Source organism: Glycine max, chromosome 16 (genome assembly GCF_000004515.6).
Source record: "Glycine max cultivar Williams 82 chromosome 16, Glycine_max_v4.0, whole genome shotgun sequence".
Classification (NCBI taxonomy): domain Eukaryota; kingdom Viridiplantae; phylum Streptophyta; class Magnoliopsida; order Fabales; family Fabaceae; genus Glycine; species Glycine max.
This window is the reverse complement of record NC_038252.2, coordinates 11,833,876-11,842,698: the sequence shown is the minus strand read 5'-3', so window position 1 is coordinate 11,842,698 and position 8,823 is coordinate 11,833,876. Positions and strand designations below refer to the sequence as shown.

The 8,823-nt window shown below is 39.8% G+C and overlaps 1 non-coding gene across 1 annotated transcript; it reads left to right on the top strand.

Moving 5' to 3' along the window:
* Positions 1–403: 403 nt before the first annotated feature.
* Positions 404–510, top strand: LOC112999885 (small nucleolar RNA R71). Its single transcript, XR_003265103.1, has one exon. It is a non-coding gene; the product is annotated as a small nucleolar RNA R71 (small nucleolar RNA).
* The last annotated feature ends 8,313 nt before the right edge of the window (positions 511–8,823 follow it).

The following is an 8,823-nucleotide window of genomic DNA, read 5'->3' as shown; positions in this document are numbered from 1 at the left end:
TGCTGAGGGGGTCTATTATAAATGTTTGCAGCATAAGCTTCAGGTTGCTCATTGACTCCAGATTGCTGCAAAGAAGGACAGAGATCTGTATGGTGATCTGCAGAAGAACATAGACCACAAACTCTTGCAACAGGGGCAGATGTAGATTTCTGATTCATGGCAAGTTGAGTTACTAGGTTGACCAAGGCATCAAGTTTTCCCTCAAGTTTTTTATTTTCAACAGATGAAGATGAATCCGTGGCCACCTCATGGACTTTTCTAAGGATAATAGCATCATTTCTTGCACTGAATTGTTGGGAGTTGGAAGCCATCTTCTCAATCAAATTCCTAGCCTCAGCAGGGGTCATATCACCAAGGGCTCCACCACTAGCAGTATCAATCATACTCCTCTCCATGCTCAGAAATCTGGTGGTGAGGACAACTTGCACACAATTTCTTGAATCTTTCCCAGTACTCATACAAGCTCTCTCCACTAAGTTGCCTGATGCCTGAAATGTCTTTTCTGATGGCATTGGTCTTAGATGCAAGGAAGAATTTCTCCAAGAACACCCTCTTAAGGTCATCCCAGCTGGTAATGGACCTGGGAGCAAGGTAGTACAACCAATCTTTTGCCACTTCCTCCAAAGAATGAGGAAAAGCCTTTAGAAAGATATGATCTTCCTGGACATCAGGGGGCTTCATGGTGGAACAAACAATATGGAACTCCTTAAGATGCTTATGAGGATCTTCACCTACAAGACCATGAAACTTGGGAAGCAAATGTATTAGTCCAGTCTTGAGAACATATGGAGCACCCTCATCAGGATATTGAATGCACAAGCTTTCATAAGTGAAATTAGGTGCAACCATCTCCCTAAGAGTCCTCTCTCAAGGTGGAGGTTGAGCCATGTTCTCAGTATGAAAATTAACAGCCGAATGCTCAAAATCAAAATATTCAGAATCACCAGCAATAGGATACTCAGAATGCTCAAAATGCTCAAAATGCATAGAATGATCAGGATGCACACTATGCCTAACTAATCTATGAAAGATTCTATCTATTTCAGGATCAAAGGGTTGTAAATCACCTGGATTGCCCCTAGTCATGCACTATATGCAGCAAATCATGTATCTCTCAACAAGCACCTAACAAGGGGGGTAAAACTACAGCTATACTCAAACGATATCCAAATGAGCTGAAATTTTGTGAGCAACACCCTAAAATCATGAAAAGATAGCACAAAAAATTTCAAAAAAAAAATCACTAACTATGAAAACTACCTAAGAAAAGTTTAGAAAAGTAGGACAATAATACTTGAAAAATAAAAAAAAAATTAGTAAACGGATAATTTTTCATGTTTGGGAGACCCCAATGCCAGTTGTCATAGTATGTGAAATTTTTTTCTACCCCAAATGCATATATAATAATAGCCATTCTGATACCCGAAGCAAAAGTTATGGCCATTTTAAGTTTTGCTAAAAATAAGTTCCCAAAATTTTTGTCTCTCAAATACTGCCACACCAAGTGCTCCTAGTATTTTTCACACAAAATATGGATCAAAAGAAATTACCACACAAAAAATCAGCCAAAAATAACAACTCTAACTATCAAAACAAAAATCGCCAATTAAATTGCAAAATCAGTCGCTAGTTCTCAGTCGCTAATCATTGTTCACAGCAAAACACAAAACTGAAACAGTCGCTAAAATAGTCGCTAAACAGGGAACGCAACTGAAATGCAAAACAAAACGCTACACAAAACAAAACAACACACACTCACAACCTAAACGACAAAGCTACACACAAAAAGCTAAACACTATTATGAACCTTTGGCCCATTGCTCCCCAGCAACGACGCCAAATTTGATCGAGGCCGTACATGAATCAAATAAACATTAAAAATGCAGTATCTAGGAAGTGATCCTAGGTCGTCTGCCAACGAGCAATGGTCAACCAAACGTTCATAACAGATAGTAATAAAACAGTAACGAATTGGGGGAGTTTGTTTGTTTGTGTAAATTAAATCGAAAGCAAATTCGAATTAAAGAAATAACAAAATTAGAACATGTTGTTCCCCCTTGATTCACAAGCAAGTCTCTTATCCTAGGTTACGAGGATTTATCCCTAATCAGTTCAACCACTTAATCCAACCATAAATTAAATTACTAAGCAAAAATTAACATAAGGCTGTCATTATGTGATTAAGCAACACATACACCAATTAATCATGAACGAAACTGATCATTAAGCATGAACGTAAATTAAGCGCAGAGACAATTAATCAAGCACTAAGTATGCATGGATTAATAGCAACAATTAAAGAGCAATTGGTGAAGAGGAAAAACTGATCAGAATTCAATAGTAATAACAAAACCTCAAAAAGAGTTGTGCTTGATCCTCTAGAGAAAACAACGCTGGAGACTTAGCCTTCCATTAATTAGCAGAAAACGAAATTGCAATTGGAAGTAGAAAACAAAATTGAAGATTGAAGCAGAAAACGAAATTGTAGAAAATGAATTTTATTGTTACTTGAACAGTGCGCATAAACAGTAAAAACTGGATTTGCAAAACCCTAAAATTATTCTCCTATCCCAAAACTCTCTTAAACTAAAACCCTGGAGTTGTTATATAGGTCCTCTGCCCCAAAGCTTACAAATTTGTTTTAAGTCCAAGCGCATAAACGAAATAAAATAAAATCAGGACAAGATAAGATAAGATTAGATGAAATAAAATTTGGACGAAATAAAATCTAGATGAAATAAAATTTGGATAAGATAAGATTGGATAAAATAAAATTGTCTGCTCTCTTCAAGTCCAAGCCAAATTCCAGATTCAAGCCCAATTGCATATAATTCTCCTAAAATTAAATTAAAAACACAAAATTAGTCAAGTAGGCCCAAATGATAAAACTGCATAATTAATTTGACAATTAAGGCTAGTAAGTAATTAAAATGGTGACAAAAAGGGTTAAGAAATAGGAGAAAATAATGACACATCATACACCTTGTGCAGTTTTCCTCTGTTCGGTTGGACCCAATGTTTCTTCTAATATTCTTTTAGAAACAAAATGCAATTGTCTTAAATCTCATTTTTGGTTATGGGAAATTCTATCTGCATGCTTTCATTCCTCATTAGTCGCATTGTTTTTTTTTAAAAAAAATGTGTGTTCTTCTGATCAGTTTGGGGGTTTGTTTCTTTACTAAGTGTGTTCCCGTTTTAGTGAGAGATTTCAAGACTTCAGTCTCTTTTGTCTTTACATTTTCAAGACTTCAATGTCTTCTGTCTTTACATTTCAAGACTTCAATGTCCTTTGTCTTTACATTTCAAGACTTCAATGTCTTTTGTCTTTACATTTCAAGACTTCAATGTCTTCTCTCTTTACATTTCAAGACTTCAATGTCTTCTGTCTTTACATTTCCAAGACTTCAATATCTTCTGTCTTTACATTCCAATACTTCAATGTCTTGTGTCTTTACATTTCAAGACTTCAATGTCTTCTGTCTTTACATTTCAAGACTTCAATGTCTCCTATTTTGTTGTGCAAGACTACAATGTCTTTTAGTTAGAACTTTTGATACTTCATTCATTTATTCTTTTTACAGGTTTCGCTTCTTGGGTTTTTCGCTAGTTGTTGGTCGAATAGCAAGATCACTTGGATGAAATTAGTGTCCTTATCTTTACTTACCTTTTCATTTTCAATAAAAGATAAGTAAAGAAGGGCAACTGTCAGACCCTAATTTCGTCCGGGAACTATCATTCGCTGATGTTTTGATTCTCGCTAACTGAAAGGTATTGTTTGACACCAGTTTCTGCACAAGGCATGAGATCATTCGACGTTTTGGTCAAGGATGCGGAAAATACCCAAGGGGAGGGGCAAAAGGGTCATTCTAGGAAATTTTCTGGACCCTGGCTCGCCTAGGCTAGCCTCTGGCTCGCCTGGGCCCCCATATTGCTTAGAGGTGAAGGAACCAGCTAGCCTGGGCGAGCTGCAAGTCCACCAAGTGCCCTTTATTGTTGTAAATAGACGTGAGGGAGGCTGAGTAAAGGGTTCCAAGGTTTAGCATTGAGAGATTTTGAGAGAAAGAAGTAAGAAGAAGAAGAAAGAAGAGAAAACGAGGCCGAGGCTCCACCGAATTGTGATCGTAATTGACTTCTACATTGTTCTTCATTCGTCATTCGGTTAGTTTTTATTTTAAGGATTTGGATACGATCTATGCACCCTTAGGGGTCCTTTTTGTTATTTTGTGCATCTTGATCTTCATCTCCTTCTCCCATCATTAGTAATCTCTTTTCTTCTTGTAAAGTAAACTTCAACCGATCATTAATGTCGTAAATCATCTTTTTAAAGAGATTGAAAGTTAATGAATAAAACCTGTCATACCCTAATTTCGTCCGGGGACCATTGTTTGATGGCATACAACCTTTGCTTGACCGCTTAGAGGTACTTGGCACCCATTGTTGCACAATACGTGAAGTTCCATAACATGTCGGAACTCAAAAGGAAGCATTGTTACGCAATCCGCGAGGTTCCGTAACATTCCGAAAGCCAAAAAAGGGATGATTACGTAATCCGTAAGGTTCCGTAACATTACGGAAGGAAAACAAGTATTGTTACGGAATTTGTAAATTTCCGTAATGTTACAGAAAAAGAATCAACAAAAAAAGGCAGGGGGTGTATTTAGTAAACAGGGGGGGTGCAAATAGCAACCAGGCCCACTTGGTCCTTCCAGGATATTCCTCCAGAAGGCGGTTGCTTCTGGAGGAAGCAACCTAGCCCACCTGGGCGAGCTGGGTGGCGAGCTCCTCCCTCATTTTCCTATAAATAGGGGGAGGAGTCAAGGAGAAAAATGTTCAGCCCTCCTGGTATCTTGGGATCACTTGAAATTATTGAAAAAATCGTTTTCGTGAAGAAAATCCGAGCTGAGGCGCTTCTGTAACGCGTCCGAAACATTTCCGTGGGTGATTCCGGGAAGATTTTCCGCCGTCTTTCGTTCGTTCTTCGTGTTCTTCGGTCTTCAATCGGTATGTTCCCGAAATCGAGCTTTTTCAATTCATTCTATGTACCCTTGGTGGTCCCCGCTTGTCTCGCGTACTTGTATTTTCATTTCATTTACTTTCCGTACCCGCTTTTGACGTGCTTTAGTCATTTATTTAAGTCATTTTCTCGCCTAATCAAAAAATAAAATAAATTTCCACCGATCATTTGAATTGTAACATTCGTTAATTTCTGTTAAAATGAAATCCGACCGTTCGGTCATGCCGTAACCACGTTGGAAACCAAAAAAAGAGGTAAAATAATAATATAATAATCAAAAAATATCTTTTAGTAAAATAAAACAAAAAAATCCATCGGACGTTTCTCTTTGGGATTTCTCTTTCTTAATTGAATTGACTAATAACTAAAGTGAAACTAAGGCTAAAATCAACTCACAAAATCAAGCTTTTGTCCGCAAAAATCACAGAAAAACGTTTTAAGGTCCAACGCCTCAGCTTTTCTCACCAAGTAAAAATGGATCATTTTAAGGTCCAACGCCTTAAATGACCACCTTCCAAGTAAAAAGAATCATTTGATTCGCCCCTTTTGAAAGAGCTATGTAGGTCTGATTTCCTCTTCGATGGAGGGTACGTAGGAGCAAGAGCCCCGCTTTTGTCGACCTCAAAAATAAAAAAGAAATAAAAGTTTAGATACATAATTTCACACAATTCTAATCTAAGGCTGTTGTCCTTTGGGACAAACGTGAGAGGTGCTAATACCTTCCTCAAACGTAAAGATAACTCCAGAATCTGGAATATTCTTCATGACCGGTTTCCTTTAGTTTTTCTAACGTTTTCCTTTCAATAAACATTGGTGGCGACTCCACGCATTTTCCTCTTATGGAAGACACACTCATGAGCCTCGCCTCGCTCGCCTGCAAAAGGGTAGGTTGCGACAGTTGGCGACTCCACTGGGGATTGTTTTGTGAGTTAGGCCTATTTTAGAAAAGTGTGGAATTATGAAACTTTGTGTGTGCATCTTTTCTTGAAATGTGTTAAAATAATAAATGTTGTCTTTTCCACATTTTTACACTGCATTCTAAGCACCCACGGGTTTGAGTAAAAAGGGGGCCCTATACCAGGGTTCATGGAAATCTAAGGAGTGGAGGTGAATCTAAGGTCATGCTAGGTCTCCGACTTGCTTGATAATAGTGAAACCTCGTCTAGAGCTTTCTCTGTTTATAATATGTTGTCGCTGGTATTCCATACCGCCGCAATATTATTATCTTGAGTGATGATACCTCTAGAAAACAACCCTGTAAGATATGGATCATTGGGAGTAGTTATTAGAGACCCCTAGATATTATCCTGTAGGTCCCCAAATAGGGGCATGGAGCAAGCACGCTTTGTACCATTTGTTCTCATGCATTCTTCTGCGAATAGCGCATAAATTATAGTTTTGCTGTATATCTAGTGATATTTTGTCTCTTTAGAGTAACGCGTCACTTTTTAATGCATACGTTGGGGCGCCGCAATGCCTAGAGCATAGTATTAAAAAGATGGATCTTTTTTACCATTTGTTTTTTCTTCTATTTGTTTCATGCATGTGCATTGCATCATTCATATCAGAGCCTTGATTCACCCTTTTTTAGGTAAATGATGGGGACAAATCAAATCGGAAAAAGATTCTATCAAGTCAAGATTAAGGGCCTAGATGTCACCAGCCTTAAAGAGTTAGGGCAGTTGATGGGTCAGCTCCAGCGCCAAGCTTTTCGCAAAGCTTACGGTAAAATCTGGGACCTAGCCATGGTAGAAGTCTCCACAGAAGCCGTTGTATCCCTCACCCAATACTATGACCAGCCATTGAGATGCTTCACGTTTGGGGACTTCCAAATAGTATCGACTGTTGAAGAATTTGAGGAGATTCTAGGATGTCCTCTTGGGGGAAGAAAACCATATCTTTTCTCCGGATTTCTTCCCTCCTTGAGCAAGATTGCAGTTGTGGTCAGGGATTCGGCGAGAGAGTTGGATTGTGTAAAGCAAACTCAAAACGGCGTAGTGGGCCTACCGCGGAAGTACTTGGAAGGCAAGGTAAGTGATACGGCGAATCAAGAGGAGTGGGTCCCGTTTGGGGATGTACTAGCTTTGCTAATCTTTGGGGTTGTCCTCTTTCCAAACGTGGACGGTTTGGTGGACCTAGCCGCGATTGATGCTTTCCTTTCATATCACCATAGCAAGGAGAGCCCGGTGGTAGCTATCTTGGCGGACTTATTTGATACATTAGACCGAAGGTGCGAGAAGAACAGCGCACGGATTGTCTGCTGCTTACCCGCTCTTTGTGTGTGGTTGGTTTCGCACCTATTCCAACATGACATAAGGCACCCATGTCCGCTCCAAAGTTATCGCTCGTGTGTCAAAAAGAGAGGAGTAGATTGGGACCAATACTTGGCTGGGATAGGAGGCAGAACAATCAACTGGTTTCCTCGATGGAAGGAAGGAAAGGAGGGAGTTCTCTTCTCATGTGAGGACTACCCAAACATTCCGTTGATAGGGATGAGGGTTGTATTAACTACAATCCTGCACTTGCTATAAGACAGTTAGGGTACCCCATAAGAGGGGCACCGATGGAAGAGAGCCTCTCGCCTTTCCTTGTGAGAGATTTCGACACGCAAAGTTTCAAGATTATACAAAGAGTCCACAAGGCGTGGGAAAGCCCGTTAAGGAAAGATAAAGAACTTAGGGGCATCCGTAATGGCATCATCGGTGGTTATCATGAATGGCTGAAACTTCATACACGAGGGTTAGATTGGCTTTCCAAGTTGAAAATTATCAACGAGGAGAACTTCGAAGCTCCGAAAAAGGATGAAGAAGTCCGAGCTCTAAAAATAGAGCTAGGAAAGGCAAGACTCGCCAAAGAAAAATTCAAGTTAGTCGCTACAGACGTCCGGAAAGAGTGTGCCGAGTTACAAGAACAAAATGCAGCTACCACAAGAGCCCTTGAACAAGAAACCAAGAGGGCTCGCAAGGAAGAGCATGGCCGAGATAAATTCCGAGGAGCTTTGTGGGGCAGCAACAATGAGCTCAAGCTTCGAAGGGAAGAGAGAGACCAATCACGAGTACATAGCATGGTCTTTAAGGAGGAGTTAGCTGCTTGCTCAAGATCCAAGAAGAGTTTGGCCTGACACTTAGAAGCCACGGAGCAAAACATGCTAGCTATAATAGGGCAGTACAAAAAAGAGTTAAACCAGTCGTTGACCCATGAGCAAAAGCTAGTAGAGGACTTCGCACAAGCATATGCCGAGAAGGAAGCAAGAGGGAGGGTGATTGATGCATTGCATCAAGAAGCGACCATGTGGATGGATAGGTTCGCCTTGACCTTAAATGGAAGTCAAGACCTCCCGCGACTACTAGCCAAAGCAAGGGCCATGGCCGAGGTGTGTTCAGCCCCAGAGGAAATTCACGGGCTAATCAATTACTGTCAACACATGATAGATTTGATGACCCATATAATTAGAAACCGTTAGGTTCTGTTGTAACACTTTTGTAAAATCTTAGCTAGATAAAAGCTTTTGTTCCTTTTTTATAAAAAGAGAAGTTCTGAAACTCATCACGTTGTCTAAAAAGGCCTTGAGGTGGATCTAAGTGCTCTGATCATTCATTAGCATATTCATGATTTGGTGGCATGCTCACCACTGTTTGTTTCTTTAGGGAACTCACCATAACTAAAAAAGCACAAAGGCACCCCTATAACACCCAATCCAAAAGTAAGATGGATAACGAAGAGGAGTGCAAGAACAGATGAAGGCCGACATGTCGGCCTTAAAAGATCAGATGGCTTCTATCACGGAAGCCATGCTAAAAATTCGAAAA